This window comes from Canis lupus, chromosome 37 (assembly GCF_048164855.1).
Source record: "Canis lupus baileyi chromosome 37, mCanLup2.hap1, whole genome shotgun sequence".
Taxonomy (NCBI): Eukaryota; Metazoa; Chordata; class Mammalia; order Carnivora; family Canidae; genus Canis; species Canis lupus.
In genome coordinates, this window is record NC_132874.1 from 21,125,647 (window position 1) to 21,149,875 (window position 24,229).

General features: G+C 39.0%; 1 protein-coding gene and 1 long non-coding RNA gene across 6 annotated transcripts in view; one reads left to right on the plus strand and one right to left on the minus strand.

Annotated features, from left to right (window-relative positions):
• FARS2 (phenylalanyl-tRNA synthetase 2, mitochondrial) overlaps nt 1-24,229 on the minus strand; it is a 499,388-nt gene that overhangs the window by 472,666 nt on the left and 2,493 nt on the right. Inside the window, exon 1 of one of the 5 annotated variants that reach the window (XM_072813844.1) lies at nt 14,528-14,607. The exons of the other annotated variants lie outside the window; for them this stretch is intronic. The gene's annotated coding sequence lies outside the window, so the exon portion shown is untranslated. Of the gene's footprint in view, nt 1-14,527; nt 14,608-24,229 lie in introns of those variants that run through there. 5 annotated transcript variants of the gene reach the window in all.
• LOC140626219 (uncharacterized) lies at nt 14,615-18,917 on the plus strand. Its single transcript, XR_012025419.1, has 2 exons — nt 14,615-18,167; nt 18,605-18,917. It is a non-coding gene; the product is annotated as an uncharacterized lncRNA (long non-coding RNA).

Below are 24,229 nucleotides of genomic sequence, written 5' to 3' on the forward strand. Positions count from 1 at the left end.
TTTTGAACTGTACTACAAACCTCTAATAAAACAGTATGGTTTTGACACACAGACCAACAGAACAGAACAGTCCAGAAATAAACCCATAGGGTCTAATTAATCTATGACAAAGCAGGTAATAATATACAACGGGGAAAAGACAATCTCATCGGTAAGTGGTGATGGGAAAACAGCACAGCTCCACGCAAAAGAATTATTCTGGACACTTTCTTACACCATATATAAAAAATAAAGTCCAAATGGATTAAAGGCTTAAATGTAAGACCAGAAACCATAAGAAGTCTAGAAAAAAACATAGGCAGTAAGCTCTTGAACATCAGATCAATACATTTTGGATCTATCTCCTCAAAGACAACACAAACAAAGATAAATTGCTGGACTACATCACACTAAAAAGCTTTTGCATAGGGATCCCTGGGTGGCGCAGCGGTTTGGCGCCTGCCTTTGGCCCAGGGCGCGATCCTGGAGATCCGGGATCGAATCCCACGTCGGGCTCCCGGTGCATAGAGCCTGCTTCTCCCTCTGTCTATGTCTCTGCCTCTCTCTCTCTCTCTCTGTGACTATCATAAATAAATAAAAAAAAAAAAAAAAAGCTTTTGCATAGCGAAGGAAACCATCAACAAAATGAAAAGGTAACCTACTGATTAGAAGATATTTGTAAATGATATTCTGATGAAGGATTAATATCTAAAATTTACAAAGAACTCACACAACTCAGTATCAAAAAATAAATAAATAAATCCAAATGGAGAGAGGACCTGAAGAGACATTCCTCCAAAGAAGACATACCTCTGTTAGAGAGGTACTTCAGAGACTCCTGGACTTTTGCATATTTAAAGTTCCTAAGATATGGCTTTAGAAGGCCAACAAACATGAAAAGATGCTCAATTATCACTAATCGTTAGGGAAATGTGAATCAAAATCACAGTGAAAAAAAAATCACCTGACACCTCTCAGAATGGCAAATAACAAAAAAGATAAGAAATAACAAATATTGATGAGGATGTGAAGAAAAATATCTCTCATGCACTACTGGTGGGAAAGCAAAATGGTGCAGCCACTATGGAAAACAGTATGGAGGATCCAAGAAAACTTAAAAGTAGAACCACAACACAATCCAGAAATTTCATTTCTGGGTATTTACCCAAAGAAAATAAAAACTCTAATTCGAAAAGATATATGCACCCCTATGTTCACTGCAGCATTATTTACAATAAGCAAGTTATGGAAGCAAGTGTCTGTCAATAGTGAATGGATAAGGTCCCTTGATAAATGACTGGAAAAAGAAGATGTCGTTTATGAAATTTTAGCCATAAAAAAATAATGAAATCTTGCTATTTGTGACAACATGGATGAATCTAGAGGTTACTACACTCCGTGAAATAAGTCAAAGGCAAATACCATATAATTTCACTTACACATAGAATCTAAACAAAAGAACAAGCAAAGCTAAATAGAAATAGACTCATAGAAACAGAACAATGTGGTGGGGAATGGGCAAAGGAGGCAAATTGAAAGGTACAAACTTCCAGTTCTAAAATAAGTAAGGCACAAGGATACAATGCACAGTATGGGAAATATAGTTAATAATATGTAACAATTGTGTATGATGACAGATGGTAGCTAGATATACTGTGATCAATTCATACTGTATAAAATGCTGAATCACTATGCTACACACCCAAAACTAATACAATATTGTATGTCGACTGTACTTTATTTAAAAAGACAATATAAACAAAACAGCAGTTTACTGATCAGGAGTTTAAGTCTGATGCTTCAAATATATTAATCATAAAGTTTATTCTAATAATTATTTTTTTAATCCTGCCTTCACTTGGAAAGTGCAAATTTAGTACTTAAATTTAATCCGCTAATTTTCCTTCTTGTAATCCTATTCTTCATTTGAAAAGCTTTAAGTGGGCAGCCCGGGTGGTTCAGTGGCTTAGCGCTGCCTTCAGCCCAGGGCCCGATCCTGGAGACCAGGGATCGAGTCCCACATCCGGCTCCCTACATGGAGCCTGCTTCTCTCTCTGCCTGTGTCTCTGCCTCACTCTCTGTGTCTCTTATGAATAAATAAATAAAATCTTAAAAAAAAAAAAAAAAGATTTAGAAAAGCTTTAACCTCCCAGACAGATCCATGATGTGCAGTCATTAGGCAGCTGTTTTGTAGTAAATAGCTGCTGACAATGGATGTCAAGCACAGAAACCTATAGCAGGCTTGAATGCAAAGAAATCCAACCCTTATTCCCTGATGAGTGTTCTCTCATACTAAAGCCCAGGAAGGCTCCAGCCAATTAAAATAATGCAATTAAAATAATAAAAAATAATAAACAGAAGAAAAATGTAATGTTAACACTAACTCACAGACTGTCCCTCAGGACATAAGATCTACATCTCAAGTAAATCATAAAACACCCCTATTATGTTTTGTTAAACGAACTATGCACATGTTATTGCTTTTAGAAAGCCTTTTCAGCCTCAGAAATTACCTGTTTAGTGCGACAGTATTAAATATTAATATTTTTAAATGTTGAAGACTAGGGGCGCCTAGATGGCTCAGTCGGTTAAGCATCTGTCTTAGGCTCAGGTCATGATCCCAGAGTCCTGGGATCAGCCTCTTACAGGGCACCCTGCTCAGCGGGGAGTTAGGCTTCTCTTTCTCCCTCTGCTCCACCACCACCACCACCCCCTACCAAGCTGGCTCCTGAACGCATGTGGATGCTGCATGCTCTTATAAATAAAATCTTTAAAAATTAATAAATGTTGCAGGCTGATCAAAGCACATCCTCTATCTGTGTTAACAGTAACCACTGTGGCTACCTAATTTTAAATAAATTAAAGTTTGAAATTTAGTTCCTCAGCTGTACTAGCCACATTTCAAGTGCTACAAGCGGATGATAGCTGCCATACTCCACAGCACAAAAACACTAATATCACAAAGTCTACTGAACAGAGTTCTAGATACTAAATGCCTTTTTCTGAAGCAATCACAGCATTTTCATTCATTCATTCAACATATGTTTGCTGCTGAGTTCCTACTATGGGACTGGCACTGTGCTGGTTATTAGGCATGGCCATGAATGAAACTAATCATTTAAGTAGGAGATAAATAAAACCTAAAAAGTAGAAAAGTAGAGACTTTATCTTTAAATAAAGAAGAGCAGCCAGGGAAGTCCTGTCTGAGGAAATGATGTTTAAGCCAAGACTAGTAAGATAAGCCATTCAAAAAGAAACAGTTTCCAAATAGAAGGAACTGAAGAACCAAAGTGTTCAGGTGGAAAGGGCTTAGCATGTTCTGGAAACTGATTTCAGTACATTCTGCAGCTGTCTCATTAAACTTGAAACACTAAGCAAAGCATTTAACTGACACCCAAATCTATTCCAATGGGGAAGTTAGACAACGGTCCATACATTATCCTAGGCAGTTCTCCTTCTCCCTCTAAATCACCTGCCTTTTTGTCATCTCATTTCTGGAAGCACCAACTTCTGAGTGGGCAGGAAAAGAAAAAGCAATTAATTTTGTTACTTCTTAGCAGAGAGAAAACGGGCTTAACTGAGGTCTCTGAGTTACAGTGAATTTTAACTAGCTGTGTTCTCCCAGGCCACTATTCACATGGGTAACCAAGATATTGTCATCACAAGGGCAGCAGCTTCCATTGGAGGGTAGGCGGTCATTGTTCCCACCAAGGGCACACAACCCACACAGACCTGGAGCAGTAACGTCCAGCAGCTGGGGCTGAAAGCTAATGGGGGGGGGGGGAGACAATCCTCTTCCCAGGAGTCACAGTGGCTTGCCATGCAGTGGACACCCCAGCACTGTCACTGCCCCACCAACAGCTCTCAGGTAGGGTGCTGAAAACACCTCACCTTTCAAAAGACAGGACTGAGGGGGACTCCATACAGTGAACCCCTCAGGGCCTCTACAGCTTGAGTGCCTAGAACACATCTGCCTGGCAACTCATTCCATTTACACACTTTGTCATCCCCACTGTCTTCTCAAATTTCTTCATCACTACACACCCAAGACCTCCGAGCAGAGCTGAGGCAGGAGGGCCATGAACTAGCGCTGAAGCCACTGTCCTCTGCTGCATGCAAGGCTGGAAGACACAATCCATCTCCCTCTATACTTAAGGGGAGCCAAACGAGCCAATTTCCTTCCTGTCCCATTTCTTTCATGGAGAGAAAATTAGAATCTCCATTGCTGGAAAGAGCTGAAGTGCTTGGCATTGAAAAAAAAAAGGAGGCTGCTGCATCCTCATACCAAATTAATTAAGAGTCAAATATGGAAATTATGCTGCTGACATCAGATTTTGATTTTTTAGCCTTAATGAAGAAAAAAGCCCAATGCTAACTAAACTGGAAAACCCAGTGAGGTTGAATAGTTACAGAAGATCAAGCTAAGGAACATATTTTAAATCCACACATGTCAAAACATTCGTTGCATAGCGACATTTCTGCCCAAACACATTTCAGTAATTAAAATTAAGCTTCCTTCAAATAAAGTGTGCCATTATTGTTTTTAGTAAAAGACCTTGTAAAAACACTTCATTTTATTGTATCTTGAAGAAAGCATAAGCTTCAGATGTTACAAAACCATGTGAATTTATCAAAAAAAAATTTTTTTTTAAAGGAACAACAAAAATCTAAAACCTGTGCTTTTGCCAGACCTGGTTCACTCATGGCAATGATACCAAGCCCTCCTGGCACATTTGTTTGTTTGTTTGTTTGTTTGTTTGTTTGTTTTTAAACAGAAAGCCAAAGCGGCATGTTCTTAGTTTGAACTGCTATTGCAAAATACCAAAGGTCTGGTGGCTTAGGAACAACACACACTTATTTACTTATTTCCCACAGGTCTAGAGGCTTGGAAGTCCAAGGTCAAGGTGCTGGCGGATTTGGCGCCACATGAGAGCCTGCTTCCTGGTTCACACAGCCATCTTTCCACTGTGTCCTCACAAGACAGACAGAAGGGGCAGAGCTCTCTGGGGACCCTTTTATTAGGCACCAAACCCAATCATGAGGGCTCCACCCTCATGACCAAATCACCTCGCCCCAAAGATACTACCTCCAAATACCATCATATTGGGAGTTAGGATTTCAACCTGTGAAATGGGGAGAGAAGGGCACAAACATTCAGTTTATGGCACAAAATAATGAGACTACATTCCTAATCTTTACAAAATGTCCCTAGAGGTAAGGATAGAACAGATTATTTTGGTTCCATTTTGGATTGAAGAAATCAAATAGGAAAAAGTAACCCGATCATCAGCTGGGGCAGAGCACCACCAAACGTTCACCTTCCAGTGCTGTGTTCATACTTCACCCATTTCAGGATCATACTGTAAGAGTTGGAAAATGTCAGCAACTGGTAGCAGCTTTATTTTAAATTATAATTTGGATTAATTACAGATAAAGTATAACTTTAAGGAAAAATCACTTTAAAAGATCAGGGTTCTATCCAAACAAGCAGGATATAAAAATACCAAGCCACAAGTACCTACCCTGTTCAAAACTTCCCTCACTTATTATATGGAGATATCCACAATGGGATATCTGGGCACAAGGATATTCCTTAAAATGGGGGTCTAGGGGTAAGAACTGACAATGTGATGCTGGGATTTTATTGAAAGAAATATTTAAATAATGCTGAGCAAGGAAAAAACACCAAGGTTCTTTCATATTATGAATAAATTGTGATAGATTCAATTAAAAAGTCCATCTATATCTTTCATATCTTAAATATATATATATTCACTTCTAAACACAGTATTTCTGATAATATGCTACCACATAGAAACAAAGTTTAGCTTCCCTATGGCCAGAACCTTTTATACACTACAGGGATTACTTGAAAAATACTCTGTCTTAAGTACAAACATAGAAGGCATTTGGAAGTTATCATTCCTTAATTTTAAGAAGCTTTATCACATTTTCTATGCTTTCCAGTTTGTACCTTTCTCATTAATAAAAGATTTCTGTTGTAGCTTTAAAAAAAAAGTATAACTGCCCATTTGAAATCCATATCTAATTTCCTTCTCCTCAAAAATGTAATTGGTGAGCACTGAGTAATCTAAAGAACTGTTAAATCATTATATTGTATAACTGATAAAATTAATCACACTGTGTATTAATTACATTTCAAAAGTAAATAATTTTTAAAAGACAAAAAAATGTAACTGAAAAGTACAGTCATTCTAAAACTTCCTGAGTGCAAACCACTCTGCAATTCTAACTGCAATTTTATTTAATGTTTTAGTTAAGTCTTTTGGAAAAAAGTCAAATATCTACATATGACAGATACCAACTAATCTAAAGAAAATACTGTGAACTATCCCTTGTCTACAAATGCAAAAAACCTTTGAGTACCGGGATCCCTGGGTGGCGCAGCGGTTTGGCGCCTGCCTTTGGCCCAGGGCGCAATCCTGGAGACCCGGGATCGAATCCCACGTCAGGCTCCCGGTGCTTGGAGCCTGCTTCTCCCACTGCCTGTGTCTCTGCCTCTCTCTCTCTGTGTGTGACTATCATAAATAAAAATAAATAAATAAATAAAAACCTTTGAGTACCATTAAACTAAATCCACTACCTGTGCATTTATCCTGCTTTGCAGCCACCATCTGATCAATGAATAACAAAGAGGTGAAGTTAATTACAGAATAGCTTCTGTATGTATAAGGCTTAAATATCACAAGAGATTGATAAATGCTCTTTCATTCCTCCACCATGTTCTAAAGTTGATTCAGGAGTATACGGGCCTGCATCTGAGAAGCACAGGTCTTACTTGAAAACATAACAATGACACAGATTTGTTCCTGTGCTGCCTGTTACAGAGACAGGAAGAGCTAGATCAGAGATCTCCTCTTCAGGGTGCTCCCCACATCTTGGGGACTTTTTGGACAGACTTCTCCTCTTGATCGGAAAGGAATAACTCCTGCTCCACCAACCATTCACTCCCACTACACAAGGCCTTCATGACCTCCCTGCTTTAAATCTCTTAAAATATCCTGATTTTGTTTTTGGGTTTTGTTTTGGGTTGTTTTGGTTTTTTTCAGTTGTGTGTATGTGGTGGAGGGTGTCTTCATTTTAATATTTGTACACATAGGACTGTGCTTATCTAGGGGAAAAAATCAGTTTGATCCAGAGAATAGCTTGAAATCTGGAATACTTTCAAAAAAATAAAACTAATTTGCAAATATTTGCTGTGCCTTTAGACAAGGTGCTAGGAAACAGAAAAATAAAAAGTCTTTGCCTTCAAACATTTCAGAAGGCCAGCTTTGCAAAATTCCAAAATCAGTAGTGGGCAAGGACTGTGTCTTCATCAGTCACACATATTGGTGGCAGCACTAAGGGTCAGTGGTTCTCAGTCTTGATTAAACACTAGAATTACCTGGAAAGCTGCTAAAAAAGATCTGTGTCAAGGCACCATCACGAGATTTTTATTTGATTGCTGGGGGAAGAGTCCTGACATTAATACTTTCACAAGCTCCTAGGGTTTATAATGTGCAGCCAAGACCAAGAGCCACTCCTCCAGACTGACAGTTCACAAATCCCACAACCGCTAAGGCCAAGAGTTCTCAAACTGGTTCTCAAATTGTCAAGGGTTTTTTAACTCACCCTTGGATTTCACAAAATACCTAGCATCCTAACTCATATATTTCTTTTTGCCTCAGGTTCCAAAAGACGATTTGTGTCATCTGAATTTCAATTAGCATACAGCCCTGAGAAGGCTATAAGCATCTTTAGGCAATCATTTTAAAAATTATCTAGATTTCCCCATAAAAATCATTTTATTACAAATATCTCTTCATATGTAAATTTCATTTTAATTAATTACTGAGATCAGTCAAAATGGTATTTAATAAAAATACTATTTTGCCAAAAAAGGAAGAAGCAATATTGGCCATTTTCAGAAGACTCCTGAAATTATCTTCCCATCTCTCACATCTTCTACAGAAAGTTTTGCTAAGACCAGCTCAACGGCAAGCTGATAAGATATAAATTCAGGCCTTTGTATATGCAAAACTAGATTTTGCTTTATTGATTTGCTCTTAGGGTTTGAAAGAATAAGGCACATATGTCACAAGAAGACTGGTTAAATGGGGTAGCAAGAAGTCTTGGTGTAATGTTAACTGTCACGTATTTCAAGATTATGGACAGGATCAATTCTAAAAACTGCTTGAGGGAGGAAAAATTCAAGTACAGGATTTATTTTCTCTTAAAACTAGGCTCTCCCTCTTATAAAAGGGGCTTACCAAAGGAAACTTTCACCTAGCCCATAGTCATGTGAGCTATTCCTGGAGCACTGGGAGTGGGGATGTATTTACATCACCCTACCATATTCAGGGCTTTCCCCACCACAATGCTGGTAAGAAAGGGCAATGCTGGGATCCCTGGGTGGCGCAGCGGTTTAGCGCCTGCCTTTGGCCCAGGGCGCGATCCTGGAGACCCGGGATCAAATCCCACATCGGGCTCCCGGTGCATGGAGCCTGCTTCTCCCTCTGCCTATGTCTCTGCCTCTCTCTCTCTCTCTGTGTGACTATCATAAATAAATAAAAATTAAAAAAAAAAAAAAAAAGAAAGGGCAATGCCACACCTGCATGAGTAGAATAAATATGGATGGATGCCATCTGCTTTCAGACAGCTCTCTGGCTGGGGCCTGATGACAGTGGGCCTGTGCCTCCATCCTGGTGGCACATTAGAAACCCCTGACACTTTTTAACTATATTATTACTGGGCCCCATGCCAAGGGTTTATGCTGGACTTGATATGAGTGGAACTAGAATACTAGTAATTTTTAAAGGTTCTCAGATGTGTAATATGAGGCCAGAGAATCAGTGGCTTAATGAAAACAAAAGATTATCCATCTGTCAGCTAATGTGATCTGGAAGCAACCAAAGGGGAACAAGTTCAGATGAAGACGGATCTGACCTCTGAGCTTGCTTAGATGACTCAAATCCTGGTCCCTCTCTGAGAAAGAAGTATGAGGGGGAGGCAGCTCATGTGAGAGCAAAGAGCTTGAGCTCACACACAGGCAGGCAAGAGTTCAAATTTCCATCCTACCACTGGCTAGCTGTAAAGCTCTAGCCCATTGAGAAGATTCTTTCAACCTGTTTTCCCAGATGTAAGCTGGCACTCATTCCATCTCATCAGGGTCCTACCCATATTACTATGAATTACAGGTAAAACAAGTAGTACAGCAGGTATTCAAAAATGAGTGTTGTGTCAACCTCTAAGTAATCCAAATGGGCCTCTGGCAATAAAGAAGAGAGGTATCCTGTAGCTCATCTCTTCACACATAAGACACAGGCAATAAATTATTTCTCAAAGTTTCACAGCCGTAGTACAACCTCCATATTTTCCTAAAGCCAGTAACAAAGATGTCTCATGGCCAACTTGTGGAGAAGAATCATAGCTTACTTGTTATACAAAATTGCCAGTGATGCCTAATTATGAAAAAGACAGAATTGATGGATCTGAATGTCAGAGCAAAGAACAGTTCAACTATTCAGCGCAACTCCCAAAGAAGAACAGAATACTTAGCTGAAGGGCAAAGAAGGAATCCAAACCCTAGAATAAATAGACCCCTGTGGCTTTAGTGTCCTATGACCTTAGGTTCAAATTGTAGCTTCAACACTGCAGTAAATCACACACTCTGTAAGGTTTAATTTATTTATCTATTAGATAGGAATAGTGCCATTGGAGTCAAGAGTTCTCATAAAAACTAAAAGTGCAAATGTAGGTAAAGGGCATAGCAAAAAGTGGATGTTCAGTAAATCAGGTTTTATTTCCCTTACCCTCTCTAAGTTTTGATCCCTGGTCATGAAATTTCTCATAAATTATGCCTCTGAAGTATTTCTTCTTCATGAATCAAACTCTTAAGCCCAGAGAGCCAAAATTCACAGACAAGCAAATCAAATAATGCCAGAAAGGTATCTTTGGGATGGTGGGTTCCCCTTGGCTGACAGGGAACCTAGACAGAGAACAGGATAAGGTACAGATGGAGATACAGAATATTTCTGCTGAATACTGGCTTCATGTCCTATGCTACATTTCCTATGTCGAAACCTTAAAACTAATGAAAATATATTGAAGTTAAATAGAACAATAACAGCAGAGGCTTATTCCTTATTCTTTCATGTATCATGAGCTGAGATATTTTGAGTATCATATCCTTTAAAATTCTGGGGTTGTCATCATCTGACCGGGTCGCAAACGGAACTTAATGATTATTAAGCAGCAAACAAATTATGTTAAATTAGGAGACTGATACAGGAAATGTGGATCAAACACTTTTACAACTAAATGATAGGAAAGCTAAGATGTATAATCCATTTACAAACAACTGTAACTGACTGACAGGGAAAAAAAAATTCAGCCAGTTTTCTGCTTGATGTATAAACCTGTTAAATCTAGCAACTTCTAGACAGTTTTGTACAATTATTATCATGACCAAAATAAGTATGAGAAAAGGAGGTATATAAGAAAATAACATATAAACATCAATTTACAAATAAATGTAATTAACAGGGGGAAAAAAAATCTCATCCAGTTTTCCACTTGATTTATACACCTGTTAAATCCAGCAACTAACAGACCATTTGTATAATTATCATTACCAAAATAAAAAGCATGAGAAATAGAGGTATATAAGAAAATAATATACAAACATCAAGGATTTACTCTTTTCATTAGAGACAATAGGTCTATAAAGACCCATCTATATTCTCCCATCTGGAACATTACAACCAGTATCACTGATACACTAATTTGGCTATTTTAAGGTTTACTGAATATCTGGTACTGTAACTAAGAACGGTCGTATACCCCTCAAGGAGCTCACAGACCACCACAAAACCAGAGTGAGAGATACAGTTTCCCAACCAAAACTCAAGGACAGTGGAAGAGGTAACTAACTCTACATGGAGGAAGAGCAGAAAAAAATTCACAAATAATGAGTTTTCAGTGGTTGACAGCTAACACCATCAGAGACAGCACATCTCTTTTCAATTCTACATTCAGTGGCTTTTTGACGGTGGCCTGAAATTGGGTACAAATACACTGGTCACAGCCAAATACTAGGACGGGCACTCCTCCCATAAACATCATTTATTAAACATCAACCAGCAGACCAGTGATCTTGATAGCAAATTTCTACACAGTGGAGAAACCACAAGTGCAAAGGACCAGAGGCATGAGTATGAAGATCCTGAAAGAGCTGTTGCTCAGGATGAGGAGTGTGGGGAGCAAAGGATGGAGTAGTAATGAATAGGAGAAAGGGAGTTCCAGGCCACATTCTGAGGAGCTAAGGAATTAGGAATTAAGGAATATAATTAGAGGAACAATAAAATGAGATACCTATGTGTTATAAACATGATCCTGGAACTCAGGGGGGAAGTGGAGCTGAAGAAGGCACACCAACACGCCGTCTTTAACATCTATAACATACGAGAGAGTCACTGCCAAAGTGAGGTGGGGTTAAGATGAAGGGAAACTAGCAGTCTCCACTTTACAAAATACAGAGCTTCTAACACAAATCACACTGTCCAGGACATCCAAAACTGAAGTGCCCTCAAACAAGGAAAAAACCAACCCTCAATTGAAGCTTCAGAGTGGCTGTCCTTTGGCAGAGAGAAACTCCCTTGATCCAGAGATAAGTAATTATCAGAAAAGAAGACAAATCAGAGATAATCCATAGAAACTAATGAAAACAAAATTAAAAATATAAAACAAAAAAGTCCACCAAAGAAAATTACTCGAAAAAACAAAGTGTTCAAATTGTTTTCCAAAATCAAAGGAATTAGAGATAAACTAAAAAAGATAAAAAGATAAAATATGGTCTTAGGGAGGGTCAAAAAAATACATACAAAAGATCAAAAAAGGTTATATAACAACAGAAGATAAAAAGGGAGTTGGTACAGCTCAAGAAATAGTGGAGAAAAATGAAACTCCTACAAAATGAGTGTCATACTAGATGCAACAAAATGTTAAACATGAATAAAAACCCTGTCAGACACAAGGAGGCCAGGTCTGAGAAGCTGTACAAAAGGAAGCAAAGGAATAATACAAAAATGACCGGAAAGAAAACACTAGACACGTTAAGACAAAAGATCTACTTCACATTATTGATGCTCCTGAAGAACAAAAAGAAAAAAAAAGAAAAATTTTAAGATATGACAGTAAAAGCTCTATCCTAGAATCAAGAGCAGACCATGCTCCAGGAAAAATTACAATGCAATGATCAACAATAAGAGCCTAGTGAAGTTCCCAGCTCAGGGGAAAAGGATACCTAATGCACAAGGAAAAAGCCATACACACACAGCACCACCCTTTCCTATCACAGGTTCCTTTGCAGAAGGAATAGGTGAGGGAAGAAGTAAGTTTACACCCAGAAGCACGGAAAGATTAGCCCACTGAACACAGTCTTAAAGAAGCATGGCGGCAAGGGGCGGGGGGGGGGGGGGGGGCAGACACATGTTTGACCTACATCCATCCCATAGGTCATGCCAGTTCAACATACTGGTTACAGACGCAGCAGCACTAAATCACAGGCAGAAATACCCAGTGGGAAGCCAGGTGTACAGATGCTCACCTTGTTTCTCCCTTACACGGTATGTCAATTCCACTAATGAAAGCACATCAACAAAGCAGACTAGGGAAATCATTAGGACTGAGAACTACACTAGTCTGAAGCAGACCCAATCAGATATATCAAAAAGCAGTGAACAGGGACGCCTGGGTGCTCAGCAGTTAAGCATCTGCCTTCAGGACTTCAGCGTGACCCCGGGGTCCTGGGATGGAGTCCCACATCAGACTCCCTGCATGGAGCCTGCTTCTCCCTCTGCCTGTGTCTCTGCCTCTCTCTGTGTCTCTCATGAATAAATAAATTAGATCTTTAAAAAAAAAAAAAAAAAAGCAGTGAACAAGAAGTCTAGGTTGGGTAAGGAGGGAAGAAGTAAAGATATGAGACAGATGTGGCACAATAAAAGGTAGAAAGTCCAGTAGACTTCCAAGTGCTGGTGGGAATAAAGAATTAAGCAGCCCTAGTAGCAAAAGGAATAAGCTGGAAGGTAAGAACAGAGTTAGAGAAACACTTAAAACTGAGAGTATGGAGGCAGTTCGGTCAATAAAATGTGTTTAACTGTGAATTCCAGCCGGGCCACTTGCTATTTATGTTTCCTCGTTCTAGAGGATGGATTGTGATGAGTACTAGATAAGGTAGCCCATGCAACAGCCAGCCCAACACCCACCACACAGTAAGTAGTACAAGAGTCGTTAGTCCCTTCAGGGAACCAGGACCCAGCAAGGTGAGGGAGAAACCGAGTCCTCAGAATAGCACCATCCACATTTTTAAATTCACATTACTTAGCTTCAAACACAAGAATTCTGCAGCAAGAAAGAAATCCAATTTTGAAGAGAAAGAAGAAAACCAAAGGACAGGAGTAAATGATGAAACCGCAGCTCTAGTAAAAAAAAAAACTCCACTGAATCACTGACCAATCAATTGGCAAATATTTATTGAATGCTATGCAAAGCACAGTCTAATAAGTTATTTTCACATTTACTGCTATTATATATTGTCCGGCACCCAGACCAAATTAAAGAGCAATTAGAGGTAAAATAAGTGGAAGTGACTGATTGCTTGTATTTACAAAACAGTAGTGGAAGTCAAGATTGGCCTGGCCTAAGACAAGGAAATGTCCGCTGAGTGATGAGATGGCATGTTTCTGCCACATGCACGGCTTGGGAATGTGCTCTGCAGCCACGCAGGAGGCGGAAACATAATGGTTAACACAGCAGAAACATTCTGGCATTATTACAGCATGATCAGGGGGTCCCAACCAATTTCAGTCTAAGAATAAATTTTAACTTTGAAAAATCATCTAATCTCCACAAGATCAGACATATTTTTTTTTTTTTTGAGATTGATGTTAAATGAATGAATGGGTATCCAATGATAAAAGATGGTTAGTTCCTAAGGAAAATCTATACTTCAGAGTGCCTAATCACGCCAGGCTCTCCACCCAAAAAAATCAATAATAATAGCAGATAACCTTCTACAGCATTTTCTATTAATCTAGCACTATTTTAAATGTTTTGTATGTATTAATTCATTTAATGATAACAACAGGCTGGGTTATAGTACTTTTATTTTTTTACTGAGATAAAATTGACATATTAGTTTCAGGTATACAACATAATGATTCGATATTACAAAACGATCACCATAATAAGTCTAGCTAGTTAACATCCATCATCATAGTTACAGAAAAACATTTCCTTGTTGAGAACTTTCAAGATCTACTCTCTCAGCAACATACACTTTTAACATCCACTGTATAATTCAAAATTACTTAAAAGCATTAATAAGTCACAGTAGCTTTTTATCACTGCATATTTTTCCGACCACTATACTATGTGCATATGTCTGAAAAGTGAGAGGAGAGCACATTAGGAACATAGGGACTCATAAGCTCTTCTGTCTGTGGCTCCCAATGTTGTCTAGCACACAGACTGGAAATCACTGTCCTACCTGATTGAGTTAACTGACAGGACCATGAATCTTTTAAAATTCATATTCTTCATCCTAAAATTGCAGAACCTGCAGTACAACGTTTCTAGGAGGGAGAAAAAAAAAAAAAAAAACCCTGGTATTACAGTTGAAAAAACAGGTTCAGAGAGATTCTAGCAAAATACAAAAACCAAAGCACAAGTTCTCTCAAATTACTGATCAAGTAGCAATCATTGAATACATTTTGTATGTGAAGTAATGATCATTCATTACAACCATATGTATTAAGCATTTACACACTAATCATACTTTTTCAAGCATAGAACCAAACACAAAGCCCAATAACCCAACTATGGGACAACTAGAGCTTGAAAATGAGGGCTCACACAGAGGTAAATAACACTAAGGGATGCTAACAGAAAAATAAGAATCAATGTAAATTATTTGCTAGTTTCTCAAGACTGCTCTTATACCACCAATTCAATATGACATGATATAATCTGAAAAATACAAACATTTTGGAAACAAACAGTTGAAATATCAAATCTGCCAAGTGAACCAGGACACATATTTAAGTTCTCTAAGCCTCAGGGTTGCGTTTCTGGTAAAATTGGGGTAAAAGTGTGTAGTTCATTCAACTAGTATGAGAACCAAGAAAGTTTTGTCAGATGTCTTTGGCAGTGCCTAAAAATGAAGTGGAAAATAGTTGAAAGAAGAGAACTGTTAAGCACTGTCTGTGACCCTCAAGAAAGTCTGTGCCATGAGGCTCAGGACCACACAACACTGACATTTGATCATTCTTCCTTCTCGTGAGTGCCAAGAAGAGTTAACAGATCAGGACTGTATTAACCCCGGTATGGCTGGGCTACGGCTGGGCCCCTTCCAAAGGACAGGCTGCAGAGCCACAACAGGGAAAACAACCTCAAAAGGGTACAAATCTTCTGTTCTGAAATACCTGATTGCTTTTTTATGTTCCTATTAGTATTTAGGAGCTTTCTTCTAGAAGTCCAAAGAATGTAAAATAACACTGTTATTAGCTAGAACCATGAACCCATAGGTTCTGTATCAAATGAAACAGTAAAACACTTCCCTTACTTCCACACTTTAGTACAGCCCACTGTCATGCACAAAAAGATTCAACCCTAAAGAAGAAAAAAACCCTTTTGTGGCACCAACTCCCCACTCCCAACTCCCTACAACTGAGGAAGCCACAGGAGACTGGGGACCCAGAGCAATCCATACAATGGGAAAATCCCACCTCTGGGCAGAGGGCAGGAGGACACAGGGATCCTGCAGGGAATAAAAGGGAAATGAAGGCTTTGATGAGTTTCAGAATCTTACAATTCCTCACTCTGTTCTTCCAATTCCTCTCTCTTTGCAAACAAAACAATCTATGGCCTTGTCATGAAAAAGAAAGACCCCTGATTTTGGAAGGTCTTAAGACACCAGGGTGTGTAGATTAACATAGTCATCATAGACTACTGTACCAAACAGAGTGACCAAACATCTCAGTTTCCCCAAGGCAGTTCAGCTTTATGCCTCTTGTCCCAGCATCATTATTTAACAGCATCCACTTCCATTGATCTCAACAGTATCCTGATTTAGGAAATGCATATGATCACCCAAATGTTAAATTAAGTGACTTACCTAAAAAGACATGGAAAAGTTTTGTGATAGCTGTGAAATGTAACCAAATCAACAAAATCCTAGTCAAGTTTTCTCCCTCTCACTCACATACATAGTGTTTATAATCATTTTAAAAGTTCACAGTAACTCTCCCTAGAAACAATAAAACTATTACCAACAATCTAGGATCATAGTCCGCTGAAACTCAAAAAATTTATTTAAAATCATTTCTGCTGTAAGTCAATAGCTTGTGTCAATAATTCATACAGCCTCTCCTGAGACCACTCTTTTAGAAAGAAGTTACAGAGATTCTAAATGACTAGTAACCACGCACAATAACCTGCTAAAATGAGAATCATTTCCAAGGTGTTCTAAAACATAAAATAAAAACAATCGCTACCAGAGGCTCTTCAAGTCAAACTAGAAAAATAGTGCCAATAAAGTTTTTTTTTTTAATAAAGTTTAAGATAATGCAAAATTCAGGGAGAATAAATCCTAAGAAAAAGTGTCCAAAATATGTATTACTCTTCTAAGGAAACTGACAAGATGCTTGCTCAGTTAGTACGCTAAGTGACTATACTGCTTCCCTTATAAAATCTAAAGGGAAACTCAGGCCAACAGGGAATAATGTCATCAAAACAAGTGTAAGAGACACTGTGCTGTGGCTGAACATCTCATATTACCTACAATTGTTGATTGTGATGGGGAAAGAAGCTGGAATATGCAGAAATTTAAGGATTTCAGTCTTTTCTCTTATCCTGTCATGTGACAAATGTTTACTGAGCACTAACTATGAACCTTGCATAGTTATAACATGCATACTATACTATAACATACTATAACAAAACATAGTCCCTGCCCTCACGGAAGTGACTTCTGATGGGAGAAGTCAACATTAAACCAGTACCTCAGAATTACACAGCAATACACTTTTATATTATAAAAAGGCAAAGAATAAGATGCTGTAAGAAAGAATAATAAGATCAAGGTGGTATAATTTAAACTATGGCTAGGGAACACCTTGCTGAAGATGGAATATGTAATTTACACAGCCATTAGTCAAATGAAGAGTATGGGAAAAGATTTACTATTCCAGAGAGGGACCCTGATGTTTAAAATTCCTGAAGTGGGGGACACCTGGGTGCCTCAGTGGTTGAGCATCTGTCTTTGGCTCAGGTCATGATCCTGGGGTCCCGGGATCAAGTCTTGCATTGGGCTCCCTGCACAGAGCCTGCTTCTCCCGCTGCCTGTGTCTCTGCCTCTCTCTCTGTGTCCCTCAGGAATAAATAAATTTAAAAAATAAAATAAAATTCCTGAAGTGAAGGAAAAAAAAAAAAAGCTTAGCCTGTATATGCACACAACAAATTTACATAAACTACATGAGAAAATTCCAAAGCTTCACAAGTAGCAAAGAAATTACCTTAAATTAACAAATGCGAAAAATTCCAAATAAAAATTTTTGCCAAGGCTAAAACAATGAAACTCTCTTTTTGGCACTACTGTATGAAGATATGTTGAGCTGTAAGAAAGCCCAAATAGTTAATAAGAAGCACACTTATTGTCTACTCATCGTGGAGACTAGAGGTACCCAGTTCCAGGTTTCATTTAACAGCTCAGAAAAGTCAGGACGTCAAGCTGGAATCTCTGGTATTCCCTCACCCTTTCTCACAGGCTTTTCTCTTCATGGTTGCAACATGGCTGCTGAGCTTCAAGCATTAGTCTTCACATTAACATCCCAAGCAGGAAAGAAGAGATGGCATAAGCAAACTCTCCGTTGGGAATACCTATCTTTTAACAGGAAGCAAAATCTCTCCTGAAAAACTTTCAGCCAACTTCCTCTTGTTTCATTAGCTGGAAAACCAAACATCTAGCCAAAAGGGAATGGAATCACCATGACGACTTTCTAGACTATTACGACTCATTTCCAGGAACTAGGCACATGGCCACTCAAAAAATTACTGTGTGCTGGCCAAGAAGAAGTGTGGTTGTTGATAGACAACTAACACTATCTGAAATCACCCAATAACTTTTACAGGTAAGTTATTTAGAGCTTATGCAATGGATTCATTCATTCATCTATTAGTATTTATTAATCATCTTGCATATGCAAAGCTAGATGCAAAGTGTTGAGGAAATAACTGTAATAAAAAGCAGACATGGCCCCTGTCCTCACAGAATATACAAGCTGATAACAGAGAAAAGTATTAATCAAATAATCACACAAAGAGATACAGAACTCTAGCAAGACTGCTGTAATGAACTTTGGTGCCTTTTATCAAAAAATCTGTCCCTGTTCTCTTGGTAATTACTACTTCAATTTCACTGTATGTATCCCACATGCCTACCTACCCATCTCCAGCTCTCACAGCCTGAATACCATGGGGGGGGGGGGGAGTGCCCCCATTCCTGTCTCTAGGATTTAAACAGGTGGCTCAAACCTAAACTAACTGTAATCCTATGTTCTACCCACAGTTATTGGTTAGAGATGGATGAGCACACAATTTAATAGGACCAAAGGGGTGAACAGAGAGAACTGTAGGGCACTCCTGGTACAGAAGCTCTCTTCTGACATTCTAGAAACAAGTACCCCAGAATTGTTGGCGGCCTTCTACTACCAAGAAAGGAGGCCAGCCTGAGGATAAAGTTGACATTGTACAAGACAGAATGGAAAAAAGGACAAAACCAGGTCTCTGACAATATCACTCAAATAAACCAATTCTAAAACCCATCTGTCTTCTGAACTTCCAAGATACATGGAACAATAAAGCCACTACATTGGTTCAGATCTATTTGACTTGGGTTTTCTGTTACTTGCAACTGCAGTCACTGCTAAAAATACTCACACTCACAACATTAAGAGGGCTTAAAAGAGGAAGATCTGTGTGAAGTTTGAGAAGGTGTCTTTGAGTATTTCTTAAACTGATACCAGACAAATTAGGAAAGGGAGAGTACATTCCAGGCACTTGGGTGAGCATTTGCAATTGCCCCCTCAAGGTCATACTGGCTGTGTTAGTGAGTTTATACAGACTTTTTTAGACTTTATTCTAAAAATGATGCAGAGGGTGGGAGGAGGGAAGGGTGGTACCTAGCCGGCTCAGTTGGAAGAGCATGCAACTCTAGATTTCAGGATTTTAAGTCCAAGTCCCATGCTGACTGTAGAAATTACTAAAATAAATAAACTTTAAATTTTTTTTTAATTTCTTTAAAGATTTCAGTTATTTGTGAGAGAGTGAGTGAGCATGAATGGAAAGAGGAGCAGAGGCATAGGGAGAAGCAGACTCCCAGTTGAGCAGGAAGCCCAACACCCTTTTGGATCTTGGCCACAGCAACTTCTTGCAAGATACATCCATGAAGGCAACAGAAACAAATGCAAAAAATGAATTATTGGGACTTCATCAAGAAGCTTCTGCACAGCAAAAGAAACAGTCAACAAAACTACAAGACAACCTACAGAATGGGAGAAGTTATTTGCAAATGACGTATCAGATAAAGGGCTAGTATCCAAGATCTATAAAGAACTTATTAAACTCAACACCAAAGAAACAAACAATCCAATCATGAAATGGGCAAAAGACATGAACAGAAATCTCACAGAGGAAGACCTAGACATGGCCAACAAGCCCAAGAGAAAATGCTCCACATCACTTGCCATCAGGGAAATACAAATCAAAACCACAATGAGATCCCACCTCACACCAGGGAGAATGGGGAAAATTAACAAGGCAGGAAACAACAAATGTTGGAGAGGATGCGGAGAAAGGGGAACCCTCCTGCACTGTTGGTGGGAATGTGAACTGGTGCAGCCACTCTGGAAAACTGTGTGGAGGTTCCTCAAAGAGTTAAAAATAGATCTGCCCTATGACCCAGCAATTGCACTGCTGGGGATTTACCCCAAAGATACAGATGCAGTCACATGCAGGGATACCTGCACCCCGATGTTTATAGCAGCAATGTCCACAATAGCCAAACTGTGGAAGGAGCCTCGGTGTCCATCAACAGATGATGGATAAAGAAGATGTGGTCTATGTATACAATGGAATATTCCTCAGCCATTAGAAACCACAAATACCCACCATTTGCTTTGATGACATGGATGGACCTGGAGGGTATGATGCTGAGTGAAATAAGTCAACCGGAAAAGGACAAACATTATATGGTCTCATTCATTAGGGGAATATAAAAACTAGCAAAAGGGAATAAAGGGGAAAGGAGAGAAAATGAGTGAAAATATCAGTGAGGGAGACAAACCATGAGAGACACCTAACTCTGGGAAATGAACAAGGGGTAGTGGAAGGGGAGGTAGGTGGGGGGTTGGGGTGACTGGGTGATGGGCACTGAGGGTGGCGCTTGGCAGGATGAGCACTGGGTGTTATGCTATATGCTGGCAAATTGAACACCAATAAAAAAAAGTTAAAAAAAAAAAAAAAAAAAACATGGGGCTCAATCCCGTAACTCCAGAATCATGACCTGAGCCAGACAGATGTTTAACTGCCTGAGCCACCCAGAGACCCCCAAAATTATTGAAATAAAAATGATGCAGTGTTTTTTTTTGGGGGGGGGGGAGATTAGCATAAATTACTGTAATATAAATTTACACTGAATATTTTAAAAGAGCTGTCAAGACGACAGAAAAAGACTTTCAGAAAACAGTGTAATGTGGCACCCACGGACTCTCCTCTACAAGGTCTTTAACAGAGGGACATTCGAACTCATCTTGGACATCCTGGTGAAACTGACCTTACTGTCATGAAATGTATTAATCTTGGACAGTCTACCCAGATGCTTTATAAAGTAGGGAGTATAGGCAATTCTTGGAAGACAGGGCTCTACAAATGAGAGTGGCACCATAACAACCAGGTCTCAGGAGGCTCGAAGTGCTCTCACTGCACTGCAACCAAGGTATGAATGGGATTCTAACAGAGCTTAACATCATCAATGTTCAGGCACATGCATTTATTTCACAGTGCTCAAAGACCTGAAATAGATAAATAACAACGCCTGTACCTGGAAATGTCAAGGAGGGAAGAAAGTATGCCTGATAAGCTTTCTTCTGTATCGCGATTTCTCCATTTCCACTCTCCCCTGCCATCCAGAATTCCAGGAATCGTTATAAAGATATTTCTCCCAATAAATGAATCCTTATTAACTGAAGATAACTCTGTATCACTGCCTGTCAATATTACTGCAATTCATTTCACACAAGCCAGGTTTTTATACTCTCAAATATTAGTTAACTCAAGCTCACAATTACACAATATACAGGACACAGGTTTGCCCTGCTGAATTGCTTTAGTTGTGCTCAGCAAATAAATTTTTAAATTAAAAAGCTATGAAATATTAAATCATATAAAGTATTCACTATAATGGCCGAGAATTCATGACTTCTCTGTTTAGCTTCTAATATTAATAACACCCTGCAGCATAATATTGCAATCTACTGTTTGTAAACATCCCCCCAAAATTCACATTAAAATCCTAAGTTAAAAACCAAGGTGATGGTATAAAAAGGCAGGAACTTTGAGGTGATTAGATCAGGAGGATTCCTAAAGAACAGGATCAGTACCCTTATAAGAGGCCCCAGAAAGATCCCTTGCTCCTTCCATGTGAGAACACAGTAAAAAGGCAGCGATCTATGAATCGGTAAGCTCTCAGCAGACACTGAATCTACCACCACCTTGATCTTGAGCTTCCCTGCCTCCAGACCTAGAAGAAATAAATTTTTGTTTATCGGCTATACAGTTTATGATATCCTGTTAAAGCAGCCCAAACAGACTAAGACAAGTATCAAGGATTGTGAGATAATAGAAAATATATATATATATATATATATATATGGTCTCTGCCCCCAGTTCCCGTCTCCTACAACCTTGTTTTATTTTCCAAAAGGCAACAATACTAGAAGCATCTCTTGTTCTAATATTTGGTCTTTGACCCCAGCCCTGACACAGGGATCCTGAAACCCTTGAAAATTCCTAAGTGTTAAGAGCATTAGGAGCATCATTTATTCTTAAGTGACTCTGGGTGGGCTCCTGTAAGGCTCCTGAGGGAAGCTGGTTACCAGAAATACCAAGCCATGATTAGATGCTTGGGATTTTCAGCCCCACCCACCCCCCCAAACCCGCTTCTCTAGAAAACAAGAGGAGCTAGAAATGTTACTGACTGATCATGACTACATGAGGAAGCTTCCATAAAATTCCAATGGTATGGGGTTTGCAGAGCATCCAGGTGAGTGAACACATCCACACAGGAAGGGTGGTTCACCGCAACTCAATGGGGACAGAAGCTCTTGCACTCAGGACCCTCTCAGACCTCACCCTATATATCTCTTCATCTGGCTGTTCATCTGTATGTTTATCTCAACCTTTAATTAACTGATAATCTGTTTCCTTGAGTTTTGTGAGCCTGTCTAGGAAATTATTCAAACCTGAGAAAGAGGTCTAATTTGCAGCCAAAGTGGACAGAAGGTGTGGGTCACCTGGGGACCTACTACTTGTAATTGGCATCTGAAACAGGAGGGAAGGGAGGGCAGTCTCATGGGAATGAGCCCTTATTAACCTGTGGCATCTGATACTGCCTCCGAGTATCGTCAAAATTAAGCTGAACTGTTAAGACACCCAGCTGGTATTACAGAGAATTGCTTTGGTGTCAGTAAAAAACCCACACATCTGGTGACTAGAGGTGAAGTGTTCTGTTTTGAGTAGTTAAGAAGACAAATAGGAAAGAAACACATAGTAGGAAAGAACTGTAGGATTTTCCTTTACAAAGATGTATCTCCTCCCTCCAAGTTAACAGTCAATGTCATGGAACTCAGTTACTGAATATCAGGAGACATCAACCCGGTATTTTGTCAGTGATTAGCAAAACATAGGCTGTTTTTTTCTTCCAAACAGGATAGTCAGCACTGCAGATCCTAAGTGTTTTCTGTAAACGACCAACTAATCTGGACAAACAAGAGATGGCAGGTATTACTCCCCACTCAAAGAAGTCCATCAGAGCTTCAAATGGGTCTTTATAAGAATTACTGACATGTTGGTGAACTGCCTGGCAAAGCTGCTGGAAGAGAAAATGCACTTTGAATAAATAATAGCTGTCATTACCATCACACATAGCTGGTTGATTAACAAATCATTAGAAAACATACAAACAAAAAAACATCATTCCTTTAAGTTATCCCTCATAACTAGTATAAAAAATGAAGGTGATCTGTAGCAGAATACTACCATAAACCACACTGTGAAAGAATTCCGAAGTTGGTAGGAGTCTGTATTAGGAAAAGATGGTTTCTTTCCTTCAGAAGGCAAAGAACTTGTTTAAAAAAAAAAAAAATCCTCTAGAAGTGACATTTGATACACTTTACATAAAATCGATTGTCAGTTTTATTGCTGCTGCCCACAAGGGGAACTCTTATCCTCCAATCAATGAAGTTAGATTATATAGCTGCTTTCTAACTTTCTCAGAGAACAGATTTTCTTAGGTATATTTGAAAAGAGCTTCTATAGAAAGGTGAGTCTCAGAAATTCCCCATGAGATAATAATATCTGTGGCACATAAGAACAGACAACCTAAAAAAGGTATTCGATGTAGGTCTTTTCTAAGACATAGTTATAGGGAAAAAAAAATGGTAATAGAAAAAAATGTAAATTTCTCTTAAAAGACTAAAAAGCGAATATAAAAATCAACATTTGCGATTTTCTGAATATTTGTCAGGGGCTAACCAGTTAGCTTCACAAATAAGTGGGAATCCAACGAAATTAAACTTCAAATACATCTGAAATTTACCCATGTTATCCAAGAAAAATTAAAACACCTCAAACTCCTGAAGCTTCCACTGAAGACTGTCTGTAAAGCAGTGTAGCATCACAGCTAGACAGATCATATCCTGGGCCAATGCCTACCCTCCCCGCTTCCTAGCTGCTTACCTCCAGCTCAGTAATCTAACTTCTCAGCTTCCCTATCTTTAAATGCAATTAACAGCTTTCTTTCCCATCAAGGTTCCAAAGGATTAACTGAGATCCTACAAGGACTCAGCTGGCTTCAGCCCTTTCCGGGTACTTCTCTTGCACTCACCGTCAAGCACTCTCCTACTCCCTCCCTCAT